General features: G+C 39.7%; 1 protein-coding gene across 1 annotated transcript in view; it reads right to left on the reverse strand.

The window, feature by feature from the left end:
- The window catches only part of SP6 (Sp6 transcription factor), a 40,770-nt gene extending 19,216 nt beyond the window's left edge, over positions 1 to 21,554 (reverse strand). Inside the window, exons 1-2 of the mRNA XM_089674323.1 lie at positions 21,082 to 21,554; positions 20,332 to 20,366 (exon numbers count right to left, since the gene is read on the reverse strand). The gene's annotated coding sequence lies outside the window, so the exon portion shown is untranslated. The remainder of the gene's footprint in view (positions 1 to 20,331; positions 20,367 to 21,081) is intronic.
- Between the last annotated feature and the right edge of the window lie 1,431 nt (positions 21,555 to 22,985).

The following is a 22,985-nucleotide window of genomic DNA, read 5'->3' on the forward strand; positions in this document are numbered from 1 at the left end:
ATTTTTTTTTTATTACCAAAGGAAAACTGGCCAAAAATAGTAACCCCCCCCCCCCCTTTTATTAAATTTAGCTGTATATTTCTTGCTACTACCATACCCTACCACCAAAGAACAACCCAAAATAATTTCTCCTGCTCCTGACGATTGCAATGATACCACATGTGTATGTTAGCAGTTGTTTGTACCCGTAGTACAGCCCAGAAACCATAGTACGCAATTTGCTTTTTCTTTTTTTTTTCTGCCACTAACTGACACTGATACTAATGTAAAAATTAAAAAAAAAACCTGACCCAAAAAAAAACCTGACCTTGACCAAATAACAAACCCTGCCACAGACCTAGATCAAACCTTGATCTAGGTATTTTTGTTTATTTTTTTAATATTTGTATTTATTTATTTTTTTTACACACACTTTTTTTTTCCTCTCTGAAAGGACAGAGATATACATTGTATCTCTCTCCTCCAGAGAGAAAAAACAAGGGGGGCGGGCTTCACAGTGACTGATCACTGTAACAGCCAACCAGAGGCTATCACAGCAATCAGGTGACCCAGAATTGGGAGTTCTGGGTCCCAATCATTAGAATGACACACCAGTCTTTGTGCTGGGCGTGGCGCGCTCTCAGCAGAAAGACAGGTATGCAACTTAGTGGCCCCATGGAAAAAAGTCCAGTTCTGTGAGGCCGCTAATTTGCGTGCGGTCTGCATCAAGGGGTTAATATCTATTCCAAGCCCCAGAAATGGGGTCTGCTATGATTATTAAGTGGAAAGCTCCCACTGATGTTAACCTCCCTGGCGGTATTCCTGAGTGTAGCTCGGGGTAAAGTTTCAGTACCACAAGCGATAACCCCGAGCTACACTCGGGCTTACCATGCGGCGCTGCTCCGGAATCTGTTCTTCTCTTATCTTGTCCTGCGCTCCCGCGATGTCCTCCCTGCAGTGTCCCCTGTAATGTCCTCCGGCGGATGCCATCTGGGTTCCGTTCCCTGCGACGTCGGGACATACGGGGACGGAACGGCGGGAAATTTGAAAATGACAAAAAGTGACATTCACTAAATTCACTAAAATCACATAGTAAAACATTACTGTATCAAACCATTTCACATACATTTTGTCCCTACTGCTTTGTCCTGTGCCCTGCCTACATTTTTACTGTTCTTTCTGCCTGGAAACTGAGAAACGGCATCCAAAAAGCGTCCCTTTAGGTCAAAAGCGGTTTTAGACCGGCTAGAGAACAGCGATAGTAAATCAGAACCCCTTGCAGAATTGAGTGATAATGATTCGTGGGGAAATTCGTCATGAGACACTGAAAAAGATTTTGCGACTTTGCTCAGTAATGTGCGAACTTGCCGCTATATTTCAAATTTCAGTGTTTTTGGTTTGATTACATTATTGAATTAAATTTATTATTATTATACTATTATTTTTTATGATTATTTATTAAATTATAATTTATGATTTCGTGTTTCAAATTTTAACATACCCGGGATGTTTACTAGACTCTTGTTCGGACAGATTTCAGTGAGTTATTCCTAAAAATTACAGGCCTACAATAAAAAAAATACATATTTCCATGCAAAAAAAGTACCGCTTTGAGCACAGAAATATGGACATAATCAAACCGCTAGGGAGGTTAATCACATCCATTGAGAAAGGGAGCGGGGGGTAGGGTTGAGATGCACTTTGTGTGTCTATGGATACACAGAGCTGACTCAGGAGAAAGCATGCATGAATGCCCCCATAGCAAGTGGCTTGATATGGGGGCACTCAGCTGGGAAGGGGGGAGAAGCCAAGAGCGTTTGTGGCATATCAATCAATTGGGTCAACTATAGATTGGTTATTCCTATTATGAGAGATTGATTAGAAAAGTCAATCAATTATCAAAGCATGTATGGCCATCATAACTTCTTAACCTGGCACTAGACTGTCACCTTCAGCTTCCAGTGCTGTCACTGAGTGTTTGACTGATTAGACATGCTATCTGCACTGAATACCATTGGCAGAGTGACAAGAAGAACAGGTCTTGTTACCTGTTTATAGCACTGATGCCATTTTCTGCAACTCCTCCAGTTTTTGTCCAGTTTAAACATCAGAATCTTGTTTATGTCATGTGGCAGCTTCTCATCTGATGTGTGTTTTATATTTCCCACAAGAGCATACCCAAGTCCATCTTATCATACATGGACATTTTGGGTGCTGGCTACTATAGTCCGTCTCCACTCTCCATCAAAAATAATAAGAAATGTCAGGACTTCCCCTGTCCTATTGAGCAAGCCAAGAGCGGTGAAATGCTGTTTGTCTTGGGTGGAGACATGTTGTATGCAGTCATTTTGCTGACAATCAATGAACACAGCAAGAGGAGCTAAGTTTGGAGTGCTGCTGCTATTTTTTCAAATCTTTGATACTTCCTATATTTAAAAAAATTGACCTTTATAAATAAGGTTGGGTAGAGCACGTAGGCTCCTCCCAACGCGTTTCGTGCGCATGCATGTCCTCAGGGGTACACCCATTGCCGACATCAAGAACAGACTCCATTTAAATAGTTACCTTCAGAAAACCAGAGGTTATGAAGCTGGGATCAATTCACAACATCTTTAAAACATTTGTCCTATGAAGAAAATCACTAATGTCAAAGACCTTTGATGAAGGAGGGATGTCCCTCAGAAACGCGTTACCGCCTGCTTCTCTCACAAGTGTGTCTGAGACACCGGGCATTGTTGGATTTTTGACAGCTGTCAAAAGCTAGTTCACTTATTACAGCTGAATATACCATCATTGCTAATGTCCATTGACAGTTCTGTTGTGCTCTCACCCACTCCCATGCTGGATGTCAAACACCTAAGATGTAAGTGTACTATTTTTTTTACCAAAATAGTATAGGGCGAGCACTGTAAGAAGCAACAAAGCAGTTAGCACAAAAGTGCAGTGCTAATAAAATATGATGAATAATATAGATATCAAAGGAATCATACTAAAACGCCAAGTGTAAAATAAACACACTAGTGCAAAATGAATTACATATAACTCAGTGAAACAATGAACAAATAAAGTCCATCCACTGTACTTTGGAGAACTGGAGAAAGTACAAAGAAGGGCAACCAAACTGATACGAGGCATGGAGGAGATCAGCTATGAGGAAAGATTAGAGGAACTGAATGTATTCTCTCTTGAAAAGAGGAGATTAAGGGCGGATATGATCAACATGTATAAATACATCAGTGGTTCATATAGTGAACTCGGTGTAGAGCTATTCACCCTGAGGTCATCACAGAGGACAAGGGGGCACTCTTTAGGTCTGCAGGAAAAAAGATTTCATCTCCAAACACGGAAAGGTTTCTTCACAGTGAGAGCTGTGAAAATGTGGACTAGACTCCCTCAAGAGTTGGTTCTGGCCAGCTCAGTGGATTGCTTTAAAAAGGCCTGGATTCTTTCTTGGATACACAGAATATAACTGGATACTAACATTTATAGGTAAAGTTGATCCAGGGAATATCTGATTGCCTCTCAGGGGATCAAAGAGGAATTTTTTTCCCCTGCAGGAGCAAATTGGATCATGCTTTGCTGTTTTTTTTGCCTTCCTCTGGATCAACTGTGGGTATAGGATTATAACTTTTTTTTTAATGGTTGAACTGGATGGACTTTTGTCTTTTTTCAGCCAGACTAAAAATGTATATTAGTGCTAATGTGCAGCACAACAACAACGTGACAAAGTACGGTCCAAAAGGTGAACAAATATGTGTCAGTGACACTGCAAGACACACCAGCAAGTGTCCAATTCCAAACGGTGCTGAAGGATCCAGTGAACATTATGTCACCACTATGCACTCACCAGAATGCTACTGCTATAGTAGCAGTAATTGTTGATCACTCAGATACAATGCTCACAATCTTTGGCCAAAAAGACTTGTCCTAGGAGGAAAACGGACCACACGGAGCCTAGAAAGCGATATATAGTGTAGTAGTTTTATTAAAATGGATAAAAAACATTCCACGTGGAGAAATAAACAAGCATGGGTGAATTCACATACCAAGTTGGCCACCGCTCCGAGTCGCAGACACGGCGGCGTGACGTCAGCAGGTAGGCTCCACCCAACGTGTTTTGTGCGCATGCACGTCCTCATGGGTATGCCCATTGCCGATGTCAAGAACAGACTCCATTTAAATAGTCTGCGAGGCACGCAACTGTTTACCAAGCGCCATTTTCTTGTAGCTCACAGATTAAAGACACTCACATTATAAATACAAACTAGACCATGACTAGACAAGGAGCCATTTTCTCAGAGTCAAGGTCGCTGAACACTCACCGCTGACATCAAAGTCAGAACAGCGGTGAAGAGAAAAATAAACTACTATAAAAATCACTCTTTTTGAGACCAAAAATGCCTCAGCACAGAGACACAGATATTAAAAAACCACTAGTCTGTTAATATATGAAAATAATGGAAACATTAATATAAGGCGTTTTGGATTCAGGCCTAGGCGATCGGAAGAGGAAGTTGTCCTACCCTCCCTCCTTGTAGTCTTCTGGGACACGTGACAGGTCCCAGAAGACTACGGGGCCATTCAGGAAGCTCAGCGCTACTCGTGCATGCGCAGTGGGTACCCGGCTGTGAAGCTGCAAGCTGTCACAGTTGGGTGCCCACACTGGAACACCAGAAGGCTGGGGAAACGGGCTGTGGGGAGGACACTGCGGGATCGTGGGACATGTGAGTAGCTGTTTTTTAAAAGTCAGCACCTACAGTTTTTGTAGCTGTTGAGTTTTATTTTTTTCACAGTGCAACTGGAACTCCGCTTTAACAGCTAGGCACCTAGACAAGTCTTATCAGTATAGATAGTACTCATAGGAATTCCACACCCTGCCTCTCTTGTCTATGTGCTGGAAAACATGTCCACAATAAATCTAGATTAGCCAGGGTGCCCAGAAACAGTTCCACAGTCCCAGATACATAAAGTACATTACACCACTCCTTTCTAAATGTCCCACCCCAGATCCAGCTCGGATCTAGGTTGCCAAGTGGCACATTTTTGGCGAATATAATATAAAAAGTTAATATAAAGTTGGTAGCAGCCGGGGCAAAATAAGCAAATGCATTATGCAGCTCTCGAGGACCAGCCAGGGCAAAATAAGAAAAATGCCCATAAGGAGTTAAATAACCCTGGCTGGTAAAGAAGCATCTGCACGATCTGATATAATGTTCCCACAAACGTACATATTCACCAGCACACCACGGATCTCAATGTGGTCCAAAAAGATTTTTATTCCAAAAAGATCACAATGAAATCTGCAACATATCTGAGCCGCGCAGGACCACTTTGTCAGGCAGTCACATGGCATATCAAGATCCATGGTGTGCTGGTGAATATGTACGTTTGCCTATGATGTTTCCAGTCCCAGCTGGTAGTCGCTACTTCACACTCTATTGATAAGCCATACTTCCAGGAATGTGTGCGAAGGGAATATAGTTGTAAAGTTCCCACAGACACACCGCTGTTATGGGAACTTCCTGGGCGCAAAATCCTGGTAGAAACTCCTGACCAGTCAAAAGGTTTCATAACCCAGCTCCTCACTATTCTCTGACTGGGAGAGGCCGACATAATCCCCAGTCTCCTCCATGAGCCATAATCAGTCGGTAGAAGGCTAGCCCATAGTCCCCTCCAAAAGCCCCTGTTCTGGTTGGGTCTATCACACAAGTTATCTCCTCAGAGATAGAATGATGTATGGATTTGTCCAGAATTGGCATTTACCAAGTAATCAGTTTGGAAGGCCAAGGAAGTAATTAAATCTTGATTGGTGTTTAATAAGTAGGAGCAGATCTGCCCAGGTTCAATTCATGCCCAGTTTTGTAAAACATCCTCAAATTTCACTAAAAATTCAAACTTTTACTAAACTCCATTGACGTCTCAGGTGAATCTTGACATTTGATGTGTTCCTTTTGTGAAGGTATAGGAGGCCAGACACTGCCGTGAGGGATTGTACCAAAGCCAAAATGAAAAAATAAAGTACAGTGGTAAGAGGGCCATCTAATGCAGATTTGAGGACAACAATGAAATACAGCATATCAATGCACATATCTTCCTATGCTCTACATCCACAGATTTTTCAGCTTCCATAACCAGCTTAAACACACACTGACAATATATCTGCTGGGAGCCAACCCTTTTATACTGAGGGGCTTGTCTGTTACTTCAGATAACTGGCCCTTATGGACCCATCTGACCTGGGAAAAAATGCAATGCATTATGTGTTTGAATGCAGATATTGGGTGATAAATTTGGAATATGTCTTATACACAAATCAGAAGATCCACCTTAAACCCAAAGTGGCGAAAACCAGTAGAGCTTTGAAAATCTTTGTTTTCAGAACATTTTTTCCATTTTCTAATGGTTAGTAGGGTCAAATCAAAGCTTGTTTTCAAACATTGACAAGAAAATTTCCAGAAGCAGAGTGAAAAATTTTTCTTGAACTGTAAATGTGGTTTTTGTTAAGGAAAAATAGTACATATGGTAATGAAAACTGTTTAATATATCTAGAATTCCATTCAAATAGCAGGTCTTTTGAATTAAATTAGTTGACTAATATTATGAACAATTGTGTGACCAGCTTAAGACTGCACTGAACTCAAAGCTTAGCAACCCAAAACAGTTCACATTCATCAAGTTTTCCACTGCCCTGAAATCATCCCATGTCTTCTCATTGAATTACACTAATCTGCTTTATTTGTCTTTTCTTTGCCCTTTTTCTCTCATTTTGGTAGTCAACGGACGTGAGCCACATTTGAAAAATATAATGTATGCCGAAAATAATAGGAATTTAAAGATATTAAAACACATAAACATTACAGCAGTAAGTTTACCTACTCTTTTATTGAATTATTATTATTATTATTATTACTACTACTGGTATTTAGCACTAGATTATTCCACATTCCTGGCATTGAACATTCTAGAAGAATTCTGGTGTAAAAGGAAGCTGGATTTTTAGTAACACAAATCATAGCTCCCTGTTACTGTTATTGTAACATGCAAGTGCTACCTATGCGCCAAGTGAAAAAAAAAAAAAATCAGGGATTTTCTACTATGGCATAGGCTTCCTCAATAGTCCCAGATCTATAATACTACCTGTAATTTTTTTTATCTGAATCTATTTGGTAACCTGTCTAACAGGCCCAGACGCCTGGACACATTTGTGTGTGGCCGGCGTGAAGAGGTTAAGAAAATTCGATACAATTCAACCACCAATGCATAGAAGGTTGTGCGGCCCTAAACAAGGCTGGGAAAGCCCGACCAGTACTGTGAAGTGAAACAAAAAAAAGCACCCCAACCTTGCGCATTACCTCAGTAAAATATGATTTTATTAAATAGAGAATAATACTCACAAACAACAAAGTATAACAAGCGTGTAAGGTCCACAAAGGAACTTGGGAGCTCTGATGAAGAAGGGACCCCCTTCAAAACGCGTCAGCCTTACTTTCAGAGTCTACCCTCGTGATGTGACTCGCAATGGTTCTATATTCCCAAGTTCCTTTGTGGACCTTACACGCTTGTTATACTTTGTTTTTTGTGAGTATTATTCTCTATTTAATAAAATCACATTTTACTGAGGTAATGCACATGGAAAGGTCAGAACCTGTCAAGTTTTCATTACCTTGTCCGCACTGGGGAGAATTCCATTCCCTTCACCTCTCAATGAGATATAACAGGAAGTTAGTAGACATCTCCCAATTGAGAGCTTAAGCTTGCCTTGTAATCAAAATGGGTGTCCCGTTGAACGATATCACCATAATGTTCCATTGACAACCTTGAAATGTTTAAAATTCTCATGACTTTCTTTCCTGGTAAGAATATTGGCCATGACACATTGGGTGGATCTCCTTTCCCAGAATACAGACCACAATAAAAACATGATGGAGGTTGAGAGAACAGAAAACGTTTGTCCTGGCCTTTAAAGAAAGTGAAATTAAATACAAATAAGTAATTTTAAATTCTTTAAATGGAAAAGATCAGGCATGCTGTAAGCGTTGTCCAGAGGTTAAGATCATGGAGTGCAGTAGCTGACTTTATTCAGAAATCATTACTGAATGTTTCAAGTGATTTTTTTTTTTCTACAAAGTTGTCACTCACATTACAATAATATACTCTATGCGGCAAAACTATCATCCTTTTTAGCACGCCATCTTCCAACATACTAGCCTGGTATTTGTCAGATCCAATGCTAGTAACAATGCAAAAATATCTACAGTAAAGGTCAATTATTTGGGACAATGAAGTATCTGGTGGAGCAACACCATATGACACCTTGGCTGGATTTAGTGCCTGCATTGCAAAATTCCAGTGCTAGTAAAAAAAAAAGAAGCCTGTTAACTTTGGCTATCAAATTGGTGCTGCCATTAGTCACATAATCGATGACTGCAGTAAGATCTTTTACTCATATTATATCTGTAAGTGCAATTATTATAGTTGCCTGAGAAATTTATAATTGGTCATAATAACCAATCCTTTGTTTGCTTAATATACAGCTGACCATATGAATTATCTATTATAGGTTACATGGACTACCCTTGGCAATTAGAGGCATATGTACTAACCAGGTAGACACCCAGCTAATGAATTAAGTGGTAGGTGTCCTTTATTTAACCTTCAATCACTTATATTTTAAAAAAATGCGATACAAAGCACTAAATTACCCACTATGTAATTGATTTGTGTAGATGATCGTGGCAGTCTAACATTAAATGCGTGGAAGTAGAACTTTGTACCAAACAGAAATAGATCATAGATTCCTAGGGTAATGAATCAAATAATGCCACTTAATGTATGTGGCTGTGTATATTCTTCTCCTACAGCTGTGGATAACTTTAGGGTTTTATGAAAAACTTGAATAAACAGTAACATATAGTAGGATGTTAAAGTGTTGCTAAACCCAGGACTCTGCATTCACTATATCTGGTCCCCCCACAGTACACTGAACATGGAAATGCAATTATTGTAGTAAATATAAACTGCTAAATACCTTTTCTCATCAGCAGTATATAGCAGTTTTGTGACTTTTATCAGTATCCAGCTGAGCACTGGTTAAAGCTTGTAGAAGGAGTTTTCATTCTCCTCTGACTGTCCCATGAGGCTACATGACCTCTAACCCTCTGTCTGGACAGTTCTCGTTGGCCATTTGCTGATCACATGCACCCTCCCAAAACAAAAAAACCTCTCCACCACTACACATTAAACTGAGCATGTTCAGAGTGCCTCCTGGGGCTCTGTACTATCAGCAGATGGATTGGGAACTGAGGAAGAAGGGTAAGATCAGAGAAGACAGGATCAAACAGCCTTTTTACACAATGCAGAGGATTAAGAGTATAAAAAGCATGCTTTACTGCATATACAGACTGATTTTACTATTGTGGGTTTAGTAACACTTTAATTAAATTATCTAGATGTATACTGAGCAGATGTGCTCCCCTCTATCACCCTTTGTACCCCATTATGTTAGTTGACCAGTGAAAACTCACACAGCCATCAAAATAAGTCAGCAATGATGACTTACCAAGAAATTTTGCAACTTTATGTAATATTTATTTTTTAATATTGGATTTGATCATTTCTTTAAATACTTTAGATTTGTACCATCTCTACACCCCTGAAGAAAATTATATTCATACCAATATATAATCTGAAGTAGTGATACATTTATAATATATGTCTTAAGAAAGTGAGGACACCAGAAAACGCACATTGCAGAAATTAATATTTAATGGTGGATTTTGGACTTGGAGATGGGCAAAGTTAACACAAGAAAATGTATATTGAGGAAATTAATCATTAATGGTGGATTTTGAGCTTGGAGGTAGCCAAAGTTCATTTTAACTGTATATGCATGAAGGTGGATTCTAAATGTCTGAGATTTTTTTATGGATTTTAATAAAATGAGCAAAATATATTAAAATATATTAAATGATTAATGTTTATTTAGGCAGCGTTCTGGTAAAGTCTCTAATATTTAACTTCTACTTCTATTCTAGAAATGATGGGCTGTTGGTACTATGTGGACCTACGTTTTATATATAGGTGTGAAGGAATACCTTTCTGCATATAGATATGTACTTCTACTCAGTTATAATGTTTCTTGAAAAAGTTTGCTGAAGACTGACACTTGTAGCTGTCTTTTGCAGGTTCTTAGAATTTTTTATGTGTTGATTTTCAGACTACATCCCTTATGTTCAGTCCATTATCTACAATTAACCACAGTAGTGACAAAAAAGAACATCTGTCATTTCAGCAGCTCAAATGTATCAATTTGCTTGGTTTTCAAAAGCTCAGGAAACTTTCTAAGTATTTATAAGAACTTTGATAAGAAGCAGTTCCATCTAAACAAGCCTCCAAGTGAGTTCCTATTGTGATTTAAAGTGGAACTAATGCCCTGTAATAAAATATTTCTATGAGTTAAGCTGGCTATAGGTGGATCGAACCTCAGCTGATTCAACAGCTACCAGAGAAATTTCAATTCATCTATGGCGTTCCTGCTTAACAGAAGTCAATCTAATGATTAACTGGCTGGTCAAAAAAAGAAAACAACCTATCTAAGGGGAAACAAAATTTTTGAGCATGTAAAGTCATTCTTGACGGAAAACTTTTTTCACCTGGTTCCTAGCAGTTTTTTAGTTTCTTTGTACACTGGATGGTGCAGTGTACAGTCCTGGCTCAATTCTGTGCCAAAAATGGACCTGGGTGCCAGGAACAATTTATCTTCAGAGCACAGGAGTTACATCACCAGTGGCTGCCAAGTGACCGAAGAGGAGCATTTTGGGATCTGCATTATATTTCTGTGGATGAAACAGTGGCTTAATTCTCTGCACCTGTCATTGTTGAAGTAGTGCACTGTGTGAGGCACTTTATGGCCACAAAGTTGACTTTATTTCCACTTAAAAAGAGGCCCCTCTTCATGGCCTCTGGGTATGGCCTTCATTCTTGTAAGTATGGCTTACAGTTAAAAAGGTCTGAAAATATAGCTTCCATGATTTATCAGTCTCAGGGGCACCCGAGCTTATGAACCGACAAGGGTTGCTTTACTAATGGCAAACAGGCTGTTCACTTTGCAAAAGAAAGTTGAGTTTTGCAAGGGAATTTTTCCCAGAGCTTAAAACTGAACATCACCTGAGGCGTGGTTCACATTAGTGCAGGCCATGTGGTCCATGCTTACGTGGGCATGGCAGCCCATTCATTTGAATAGGCTGCTGTGCCCATGGTTCGCCGAAATGCATCTGCATGGAAACCGCATGATCTTTTTGACCATGTGGTTTACGTACGGTTCCGTACCTGCGATCATGCAGGAATGCATGAGATGCAGGAAGGTGTCATTCAGAATGAATGGCATCCCCCTGCATCTCACAACAGAAAGGCAATGTGGTTGTGGGTGCATGAACAGCAGCGACACCTGCACCCTCAACCAGCCCCCAGTCCCCCACCACCACCCCAGCTGGTACCTATCTTTGAAAGGTACCTGCTCCCACTCCGCTTTTCCCACCTAGGCAAAAAAGGTTCGCCCCCCCCCCAGCCAGAACCTTATGGGACACATTACACATACCAGGAGGCTGCATCCCAACATGTAGCATGCATGGTGGGGATCCCAAAGACTGGCAAAGAGCGGGCCTGGGTGAAGATGGTGCTGGACTCCTGGACTGGTCAATGTCTGTTTATTAAAAGTCAATGGCTACAGTATTTGTAGCGCCTGACTTTTAATTTCTTTATGTGACCAAAGATCCTCTTTAATGAATATGGTGAAATTTTATTTTGCAAAGAAAATACAAAAAATGCATTTTTGCTTATACCCGAGTGGATGAAGGAAGTCAGCGGAGATTTACCACATTTATTACGCTCTGGGAAAATTTGCTTGCAAACTGCAACTTTCCTTGTAAAGTAAACAGCCTTTATGCCATTAGTAAATCAACCCCATAGTATCAAAGTGCCTAGTGTATGTTTATAATAAAACTTTATAGTGATTAAGATACTGGAGAAATTATGCTGCAATATAATATATATGGCCTGAAAATGGAAAATGTTGATGAGACTGTGCTATGGACCAGTTCATCCAGTAACCTGGTGACCTATGAAAATGTACCGTATTTTTCGCTCCATAAGACGCACTTTTTTCCCCCCAAAAAAGGGGGGAAAATGTCAGTGCGTCTTATAGAGCTAATATGGAGCGGCCGGTCCGGTATTTCCACCGCCGCCGTGTCAGAATACCGGGCCGGCCGCTCAGCTCTGCAGCGGGACCTCATGGAGGTGACTGCTGACCTTTGGGGAGGGGGGGGAGCAGGTACCTGAATTTGACAGGTACCCGCTCCCACTTCCGTGGAGTTGTTCTTTCATCTTACCTGTTCCTCTATCCAGCGGCGCGCTGTCTTCCCGGCTTCTGTAGTGTGGGCATGACAGCCGGGTGCCAAGTGCGCATGCGCAAGAAGCGGTGCTTTTTGTGAATGGTAAGGCGGTACCTGGGACACATGACAGATCCCAGAAGCCGCCGGACCAATCACAAAGCGCAAGTGCTTCTCGCTCATGCGCACTGGGCACCCGGCTGTCATGCCGAGCGCCATTACAAAAGCCGGGAAGACAGCGCGCGGCTGGATAGAGGAACAGGTAAGATGAAAGAACAACTCCACGGAAGTGGGAGCGGGTACCTGTCAAATTCAGGTACCCGCTCCCCCCCCTCCCCAAAGGTCAGCAGTCATCTCCTGTACTGTCCGCAGTCTCTGGTCATCTCCTGTACTGTGTCCGCAGTCTCTGGTCATCCCTGTACTGTGTCCACAGTCTCTGGTCATCTCCTGTACTGTGTCCGCAGTCTCTGGTCATCCCTGTGCTGTCCGCAGTCTCTGGTCATCTCCTGTACTATGTCTGCAGTCCATTAGTTCAGAATTTTTTTTTCCTGTTTTCTGCCTCTAAAACCTAGGTGCGTCTTATGGTCAGGTGCGTCTTATGGAGCGAAAAATACGGTAAGTTATTTGGTTGTCTCTAGCTTCAAAACTTTGAGCCACTTACCCCAAAAAGCATGCAGCAACTGGCCCACTGTAAAGAATTCCTAATATGCATAGATGTTCATGGACAATAACTCTGAACAGAAGCCAGTTGACCAACATGACAGCCAAGCCACTAAAATTTTCAGAAGGCAAAGTCAGCACTGGCAACCCACATATTTCTCACATTACCAGTTCTCTTTATTTCTTTTTCACTCCAAAATGGGCAGGAATAGACCCAAGAACTATGGGTGATATCTCACTACTCAATTTTCTTACAAAATCAGTGAAGCCAACAGGTGACTCAAACCACCAGACTGCAGTTATATTTCAAGGAGTTACTTAGTGTAACGTTCATTGAAGAAAAAAATATCCAAGAGGTACTGGGACTTTGATGAAGGTTCATACAAAGATGTAAGAGGACAAAAACATTTGCAGAGCTCACTGGATCCGGTTAGGCTGCTCAAACCAGACAAGGCCATCATCCTTTGGGTACCCAGCAGGTTACCAAAAAAATGCACCAATGGAAGGAGCACCAGACCAAAAGGTAAAAGAGTCCAAATTAATTTATTGGTTTGCACTAATGCTTTTGATACACACTATTAATTTTTATTTTTTTTATTCAACCCAGCGGGCTGAAAGAAAAAAATTAAAGAGCTCGGAAGGAGCTCGCTGTACTAACTATCCATTGTTAGTACAGCAATCTCCCCGCTGAGCTATTGTGTTCTGACGGGGATCACCCACCTGCCAGAACACACCGGTCAGCACTCACAGCTATTGGCTGCCAGCACTGATCAGATGATGATTGGATGCTGGTTTTCCAGCTGAACTGCCAGCTTCTGTTGGACAGGCTGGTGTACACACAGGCCCAATGGTTTCCGTTGAACCAGCCAATATTCGTCCCATGTGTACGGAGCTTTAAAAAAAGCCATTTAGCCATTTTTAGTGTAAACCAATAAATTAATTTGGACTTTGGTCTGACACTCCTTCAATTGGTACACTTTATGTAGAGTGACCCTTTTATAACACTGTTCAACAGGTAAAAAGTTTTGGGCATAAAATTAGCTAATCTTACATAATTTTGGGGTGCTGAAAACAAAAATGACCCTAAAAAATGTTGATTGGCTCTAGTTTCCATGATATATTCACCCATCTAATGACGTACGCCATTCAAAATTATGATGCAACTTCAGCTGCATATTGCGCAATTGATACTGGTGACCAATAGAAAATTGCATGTATACTGAGATGATGCAATATTAGCCTTTAATTGCATCACTTCACTGCATAAAAGCTGCAGTATCTGTAGCTGATTGTAGTTCGACAGCGTCTTTACATTTCGTTTTATGCTTATATAGGCTACTCAGTAATGCCTCGAACTTGTGTGAATAAAGCAGATAATTTCTGCTATATCTGCGGTGAAATAACTTTTATCTCACAAAAAAGGAGGATAACAGGAATGATTAAGAAAGCCTACAACTTGTATTTTGGCTGCAAGATAGGAGACCAGGACAAGAGCTGGGCACCACATATATGCTGCAATTCTTGTGGGACGGCACTGGAGCAATGGTTGAATGGAAAAAAGGCATCTATGCCTTTCGCTGTGCCAATGATTTGGAGAGTCTCTAAAAATGTCTCTAAAAATTCTCTAAAAACATGTCTCTAAAAATTCATTTTCTACATTCGCATCTGGATTTTTTCCCACCAAACTGTGGAGCAGTGAGTGATGAACACGGAGAGCGCTTCCATCAAGACATTGCAGCTATGGAAAGAAGATATCAAGGTAAATGGAGCCCATCAATGCTTGCTGACTATTGCTGGACAGTTGTAAGAGATAGCCCTTTCCTCGAATACAAGAGAAAAGCCAAGAGAAGCAAAACCGACACAAACTGAAGACAAAACTAGTGAGAATCCTAAGTATTAAAATGATTCAACTTGGCTTATGGCTATAATTTTTCTTGGTAATCCTATGCAATATATTATGCCATTTAGGCTTTGTTATCTAGTCAATATCACTTGCTTTATATTTGTGGAAAGACATCTATCTATATAATTATTGTGCATTATGTAGTCATTACGCCTATAGTAGAAAACTTTCCGTTTACAGAAAAACTAGAGCCAATTGACAAATTTCATTGTTATATTTGAACTCAGAATGTGAAATTCATTAAGAAATGGATCCTTTTGTTTCCAAAACTGGCAAAAAATAAAAATTTGTTGAACAGTGTAATTTGGGGAAGTATTGTATCTAAAGGTAAAATGAGTAATTTCTAAGGTATAAACGCACACATATATATATATATATACATATATATATATATATGTCTACTCATTGTAAGGAAACAGAGGAAAAAAGCACACTTTAGAATGGACTTTACTATGTCTATAACTTCACTTTCTTCTAACTACATAGTCTAAACTATTGGCAACTATAGGGATGGTTACTAGGGCTAAAGTGTATTTAAAGCCCAAACTTTTTACAATAGTTTTGGTAAAAGTAGAAAATGGCAAAGGTGCTTTCAAGTCTTTTATTTTTTGGCTTATGTTCTGCTGGGTAGATTTCACTTCACTTTCTATCGCAGAGACAAAGCTGGACATAAGAGGCGAAACCTCCACAGCAAGAGGCTATCCCCTTTCAGACATTTGTCACCAGAGCAGGTTAATTTGTTTGAAGATTTCCCCTTACTTTCTGTTCCTGTGACAATTCAAAAATATTGGATTTCCCCAGTATGGGGCGACAGGAAGCTTTGGTACTTGGACAATGTAAAATATTTATCCATTTCTCTCAGCCTAGGCCCAATCCTAGGGTGTTTCAGTAGGTAACTGGGAACCGTATGTCCTGCCAATGAGAGGCTTGAGAGTGGTACCAGGGAACAGTGCTGAAAATTTTGGAAATGTTGGGGGACATCACACTTTTCAGTATCCTACGGCATTGTACTTTACCTGTAAAAACTGATCGGTACTTAGACCAACACTGTTCATATTGGATGTTATTACTCCCTGGAGGGAAAACACTGTATAATTGTTGGATGTGATGTGACCCTATTTAAAAAAATACAGAATTTCTCATGACTTTTATTTGTATAGAAAGTTAATAAAGAGGGCAAATCAACCCAGTGGGGACACAGACAGCAATACCAGCCAGGCAAAGGTCCTAACACTTTCACATTAAATCCAAAACTAAAAAAGTTTAGGCTTTACACACACACATAGTTACATAGTTAGTCTGGCTGAAAAAAGACAAAAATCCATCCAGTTTAACCATTAAAAAAAAGTTATAATCCTACACCCACAGTCAATCCAGAGGAAGGCAAAAAACCCAGCAAAGCATGGTCCAATTTGCTCCTGCAGGAGAAAAAATTCCTTCCTGATCCCCTGAGAGGCAATCAGATATTCCCTGGATTAACTTTACCTATAAATATTAGTATCCAGTTATATTCTGTGTATCCAAGAAAGAATCCAGACCTTTTTTAAAGCAATCCACGGAGCTGGCCAGAACCAACTCTTGAGGGAGTCTATTCCACATTTTCACAGCTCTTACTGTGAAGAAACCTTTCCGTGTTTGGAGATTAATTTCTTTTCCTCCAGATGTAAAGAGTGCCCCTTGTCCTCTGTGATGACCTCAGGGTGAATAGCTCTACACCAAGTTCACTATATGAACCACTGATGTATTTATACATGTTGATCATATCCCCCCTTAATCTCCTCATCTCTAGAGAGAATAAATTTGGTTTCTCTAATCTTTCCTCATAGCTGAGCTCCTCCATGCCTCGTATCAGTTTGGTTGCCCTTCTCTGTACTTTCTCCAGTTCTTCACATGTCAACTCACAGTTGTGACCATCTGACTCATTTGACTGCAGTGGCTCAAGGGCATAATGATCTCCAGCACCAGGGCTGTCTTGTCTGTGCTTATATATACAACATATGGATTATTTAATGTGCAATATTGTGTAGAATATAACATATTTTTTTATTGCCAAAACAAAATGTAAATCACATAATTGTTTAATAGAGTTCTGCTTTAAAATATCCCGAAAAATATAGACGAGAGTTATTAACTGTACTTTTTAAAACATCTTGCCTGAGAACATTCTAGGCCTGTAAGAGCAAGTGAAAAATCTTTATGCAGGCAATTATACATAGATAGAAAAAACACATAAGAGACTTTAAGATTTTTCTAAATGCTCACAGTATCTTCCTAGCTTGATGACGCCACTTTCTGCATTTGTATTGGGTATATTTTTTAAACAGATTTTAAATAGATTCCATAGTTATAGATTTCAAACGTATGCTCAAGCAATACAACCAGTTTATGCATCCCTAGAATACCAAGACCATATATTGTCAGCTCTCTTTAGCATTTTCCACTTGTATTTTCAAATTGACAAACCATAGGAACTGAAATATAAGAAGATGAGGAGAAAATTAATTCCAATGGTAATAATCCTAATTATCAGGGGGCAGGTGGTAGAGCAACCCCAAAACAATATTTAGAAACTTTACCATTATAATTAATTTTGAGTCCTCTCAACCTGTAGAAGTGATCAGAGAGCATCAAAACATTCTTGTGCAAGATTTACTTTTTTCCACAAAGTCTCCAATGGCTCTCATCTCTGTATTAATAAATGTTTTTTGATGGCTAACTACAAAATGAGTCCATCGACTTCTACAAAATACTGGTAGGCCTCTGATTACTAATTTTGGGAGTTTCCTAGAATTCAGCTCTCTCCCCAAGAATTCTGGGAACTTGTTTTCCATAACCTGAGACCCTTCTCAACAACCTACATTAATCAGCAAGCTGCATAAATATAATAATAGAACGATAAGAAAGTTAACGCCCACACCTATATACAACAAAATCATTTTTAGTATCATAAGATGAAATAATTTTAATAGTCAGTAAGGAGACAGAGGCAATGAAAATGGTCGTGTCCGTTTACATTGAGTGCCTTGTTATGCTGGTAGGCAGTATAGTGGCCATGGCTAAGGCTGGTCGTAGACTAGTAGAATTTGGTTGGAAATGTTCGTTTTAAGAATGTTTGTTCAATTTTGTAATTGTTAGTGGGGTCAAATTATTATTTGTTTTAGTGTAGAGAAGATTTAAAGGAGCAGGATGGAAATTTTAGCACAGAATCTCTAATCATTACTGTAATTTGCATTCTGGAAAATCTATTCATCCCGAAATTGAACGTTAAAAGTAAACTAAGTTTTGAAGTACAACTTTCTTTAAGTCATTAAATGTCCTGAGAACTTTTGTACAAGTTTTCGTACAACTATTTGTGTAAGCAAGTCTAAGGCACATCAGTACCAGAGCTACGTGGGCTCCATCAGGTATGAAAATCAATTGATCAATCAATTGATCACTGTTCAAAGAATACCTAGCAATTTCTGGAAGAACTGCAGGATATGTTGTATCAAAGTGCGCAACCTGTCTTCATTTTAAGTATTATATTTACAATTGTCCTCCTGTTTCAGTCTTCTTTTTCCTTGATTTGCAGGGACATCCATATTCCCATTAGAAAAGAACAGTCAACATTGGTCCAATGGAATATAGTCAAGGAATACTTTTTACATTAAGGCATAATTTCTACATTGCCCTTGTTGACCTTTGTTGACAGTAAAACACCCTCTAATCAAGGAATTCTTTTAAAATTCAAATGCCACATAAGCATGGTCGGCATGCTCCATAGTAAACTCACTTTGCATATATTTGAGGACATTCCAAAATTGTCTTTTTCTCTCCTTACAGGTCTATTGAATACACATAGTTGATTTACAAAAACTGGAGACTGCAAAATCTGGTGCAGCTCTGCATAGAAACCAATCGGCTTCCATTTTTTTACAGCTGATTGGCTACCAAGCACAGCTGCACTAGATTTTGCACTCTCCAGTTTAAGTAAGTCAACCCCTATATTATACAAAATGGAAAAGGGGGTCTCCTTTAGGACTGTGTATGTTAAATCAGTATTTCAATCAATAAGGTTGCTGATCTCTGAGTCATTAGGCCATAGTTATTGTATCCAATTTATTGCTATATAAAAAAGTTACACAACTCAAAACAAGAGGAGGCAGAGCTATTGAAGAAATTAAAGGAAAAATTGTTTTAAGTTCAAGGCTTAGTTATTCAACAGATACAATCTTCACCAAGCCAAATAAGTGAACATCAAAGTACCTGCTTCCTTACATACCCCAATAAAATCTCTCTGACTATCGTCTAATATCTATCAGGATTCAGTAAGGACTTTGCGAGTCACCACTGAAGTCTACGTTCACTTATCTTTTATATGAAATGCCATATTTGTTAGGAGCTGGCAACTACTGTACATACAAAAGTGGTGCGATGATTAGTGAATCTTGCTCTGCAAAACAAAGCTGTCTTCCTGTAATAAGAGCAATTGGCAGGGAACCCTGCCATGTGTCTTCCTTTAATGTGGTCTTACAGATAGCCAGCCTTTGCAGGTATATAAACTCTTGTATGGGTGTTAATTAAACAGGACTATTAGTGTGCAGACATTGGGGCTGACATCAAACTAGCCAATCTGTCATTATTTTGCTGTCCTAAAACAGGGCTAATGTAGTCTCTGGCACAATTATTTGGGTAATGTTAACACTATACTCTTCATGTATTCAAAATATTTTTCCAGCTATAAAAAGGGTCAAAAACACTAGACTCATGAAATCAGCAGAAAGTTCACGTAGAAAGTAAGGAGATTCTGCAAGGATCATTCTACTGAATTTGGCCAATGGACAATTGCCAAACTATGTAAGTAGTGGTGAAGTTCAACATCTGATTGTAATCATATTAAGCAAGACTGATCATGGATCATGACCCTTTAGTAACTTTCTATTATCAGAATTCTTGGCCTTAATATGAGTCGAAATACCATTGGATATTTGGAGACCTTGGAAGCCGGTTGAGATACTCTAAATGTAAGTACCAAGCAATTCTCATCTCCCTATCCTGTGCCTTTGCTCTCCTTTTTCCTCTTCTTCTCCTACCCAAACATTTTTTTTATTTTGGTAACTTTATTCTTTCATCAAGGAAATTTTTTATATATTAAACTATATTCTCAAACTGATCCCAATTAAGATCTCCTTTAAATCGGTAACCTTCTTTTTCACACTATTCATTGCTCCAAAATATGTTGCTAGCTATTGTGTTAGACCACCTTAAACATACAGTTTAAACATTTTCTTTTTATGATCTCATTTTATAACTTATTTTTCATCGTTAAACATTATAGTGATTGTATTATTTAGGTTAAGTCTCCTACTACATAGATGAGATTGTACAGTCAGATTGTAAGGTGTGAGGCCAGATTTACTTTACCGTATGAAATGACGTATAATTCAATGAAGCAGACTCTGGAAGAAAAGAAACAAAACACAAAATTCACTCACTCGATTTGCAAAGTGGTATAAAGAAAAAATGTGGATATTATTTTCACTATTTATTTTTAAATAAAGTTTTTTGTTAGTTGAGGGGGTTATACATTTGTGGCTATAGAATTGCTGTATGACCCTATTAGCACACTTGTGGAGTAGTGTGGACTCATAACCTGTAGAATACAAATTACATTTTTTTTTAATTACCCATAGCAACCAACCACTTTTACTCACATTTAAAAAAATAAATAAAAAGGATTTTCTGATTGGTCACCAATCAATGGAAAATAAATAAAAAAGATTTTTTTCATCACGGGCAACAATGCCGGTTTTGTTCTCATTTCTTTTCTTCAACTTCAACAAATTAGTCGTGTCAACTACATTAGCTACCTCAATCCTACATTTGAAATGTTTTACATGTAAACAAATTTGATTGTGTTTGCACTTGGATATGAAAACTTAAGCACGTGCCCACGATTCTTATCTTTTAAAATTGACATCAGTGTATTTCAGAAGCCAAAGAACCACAGAAGTCTGAAAAGTGGAGTAGATTTGTACGTATCCAAGGAATTAATCTTCATCATTTGTTGTAAAGAAGAAGGGAAATGGTAGAAAACCAATTTGAGAATTTTCCTTTTAACATTTTCTTACTCTACATTAAAAATGCATGCTTACGCCATGGCACAGTACATACCTTCACAATCCAGTCTTGATACTGCCCATAAAAGGTTTATCTAGAAGATGTTGCAAGGTCAGCAGGATGGTCCTTTCTAAACAGTCACGTCATCGGGGACCTGAACATTGGTGTCAACCATCACTGTGGTGAAAGTCCATCTGTGATCTGATCTGAGGTCCACCTGGTCAATGGAACTTGACAGCTGGAAGATGTCCAAAACATAAAGACGGGATTTCCTGATCTCAACAACTCTCTGATCTCCTTCTTCAAGTTAAGAGATTAGGTATTTACTTAGGTCCATCATCCATAGAGAGCTTGACAGCCAAGAGTAATCTAGCCTTAGTGATAAGCAGCCTCAGGCCATCTACTGATTACCAGTGATGAAGGGAGCTTGTGCTATCTGTGCCTGTCCACTTGACACCTCCACAAAGCAGCAGCATCTGGTCTCAACTGCATGGAGCTCCTGTAATGTCTTCAGACCCAGACTGCTCCTCTCACACACCTAAACTTTTCCTGTCTGCACCTCTGCCTTATTTCCCAGCCAGCTCCTCCTCCTCCCTCTGATAACTTTAACCCTTTGATGCGGAGGAAACAGCCCAGCTGGCATGGCTTCACCCTGTGAAGTTACTTGTTAAAAGGAGGGGTGTGTCAGCCGGCAGACAGCTCAAGCACACAAGAAAGGAAGAGGGATTTGTGGGATTACCTGGGAGATGTACATTAGTGGAGGAAGTCGCAAGCGCCTGACAGTCTGCAGGATGTAGACCTCAGGAAGGAATAAAGACTTCTATCAAATACAATACCACATACTGTATATAATACAGGTTCTTTTAATATCCTGAAAGGTACCTGATCAAGTCAGGTTACTGCAATCCACAAAATAGTTGAGTACTGTCCAGGATACTTTATATTTGCACTTAGTCTAGGTTCACACCTGTATGTGCGCACTTGCGCGCACATGTTTCGGGGACAGCAGACCCTTCATTTTGAGAAATGCGGGGAAAGAAGCACCTGACCCTTTTTTTAAAAATGCGGCACATAGAACAGCAGCACCAAGCTGTTTTGCACACTCAAAAATGTGGGTGTTTTGCTGATGTGTGGGGGTGCCATTAAAATTTAATGGCACCCCATTAAAATTTAATAGCAGCCCTGCTCATTTGCTAAAGTGAAGTGCATTTTTGCTTGCGGGTTGGAAATGCGTGCAAGTATGCTCACATTCCAGATTTGCACATATGTGAACCTAGCCTTAGGTTCTTTGTCTGCATTCACATCTGCAAGTTCTGGAAATGGGAGAGTTCCAGGAATGCACCAAATACACGAGTTGTGCTCAGGGGCGGACTGACCATTTGGAAACTCGGGCACTGCCCGAGGGCCCGGGGTCAGTAGGGGGCCCCATGAGATGCCCCTGGTACCTTTTTCATAGGCTTTTTTGAGTTTGAGCAAGGACACAGGGGCCCCATAATCCCTTATTGCCCGGGGGCCCCATGAGTTGTCAGTCCGCCCCTGGTTGTGCTTGCAGTGACATTAATTCTTCAGCAGATGCATGTTTTTTGCACATGACAAAAGAGCTACAAATGTACCAAAACATGCTGTAAAGAACGCTCTAAGCTCTATGCCCAAAAAATAGAGAATCTTCTTTGGCGTTTTTTTCGCGCATAGGGCAGCCCATTCAATTGTGTTGCACAAAAACTTGCATGCAAAAACACTTGTTCCTGCTACGTTAGGTGTTAATGGTGCCGCTGCATTCATATTTGTGCATCCTAGTAAATGCTTGCAGAAACACATGAAAAACCTGAGTTGTGCTTGCAGTGCGATAAATTCTTAATGGCGCCCCAAACACAGCCAGCAGACACCAAAAAAGAAAATCTCTACAAACAACTCTACCCTAGCTGTAAATGGGCCTTACATTCAATTTTAAGGCCAAG

The sequence above is a fragment of the Staurois parvus genome, unplaced genomic scaffold, assembly GCF_062004578.1.
Source record: "Staurois parvus isolate SC_StPar_1 unplaced genomic scaffold, SC_StPar_1.0 ptg000151l, whole genome shotgun sequence".
In the NCBI taxonomy this organism is placed as follows: domain Eukaryota; kingdom Metazoa; phylum Chordata; class Amphibia; order Anura; family Ranidae; genus Staurois; species Staurois parvus.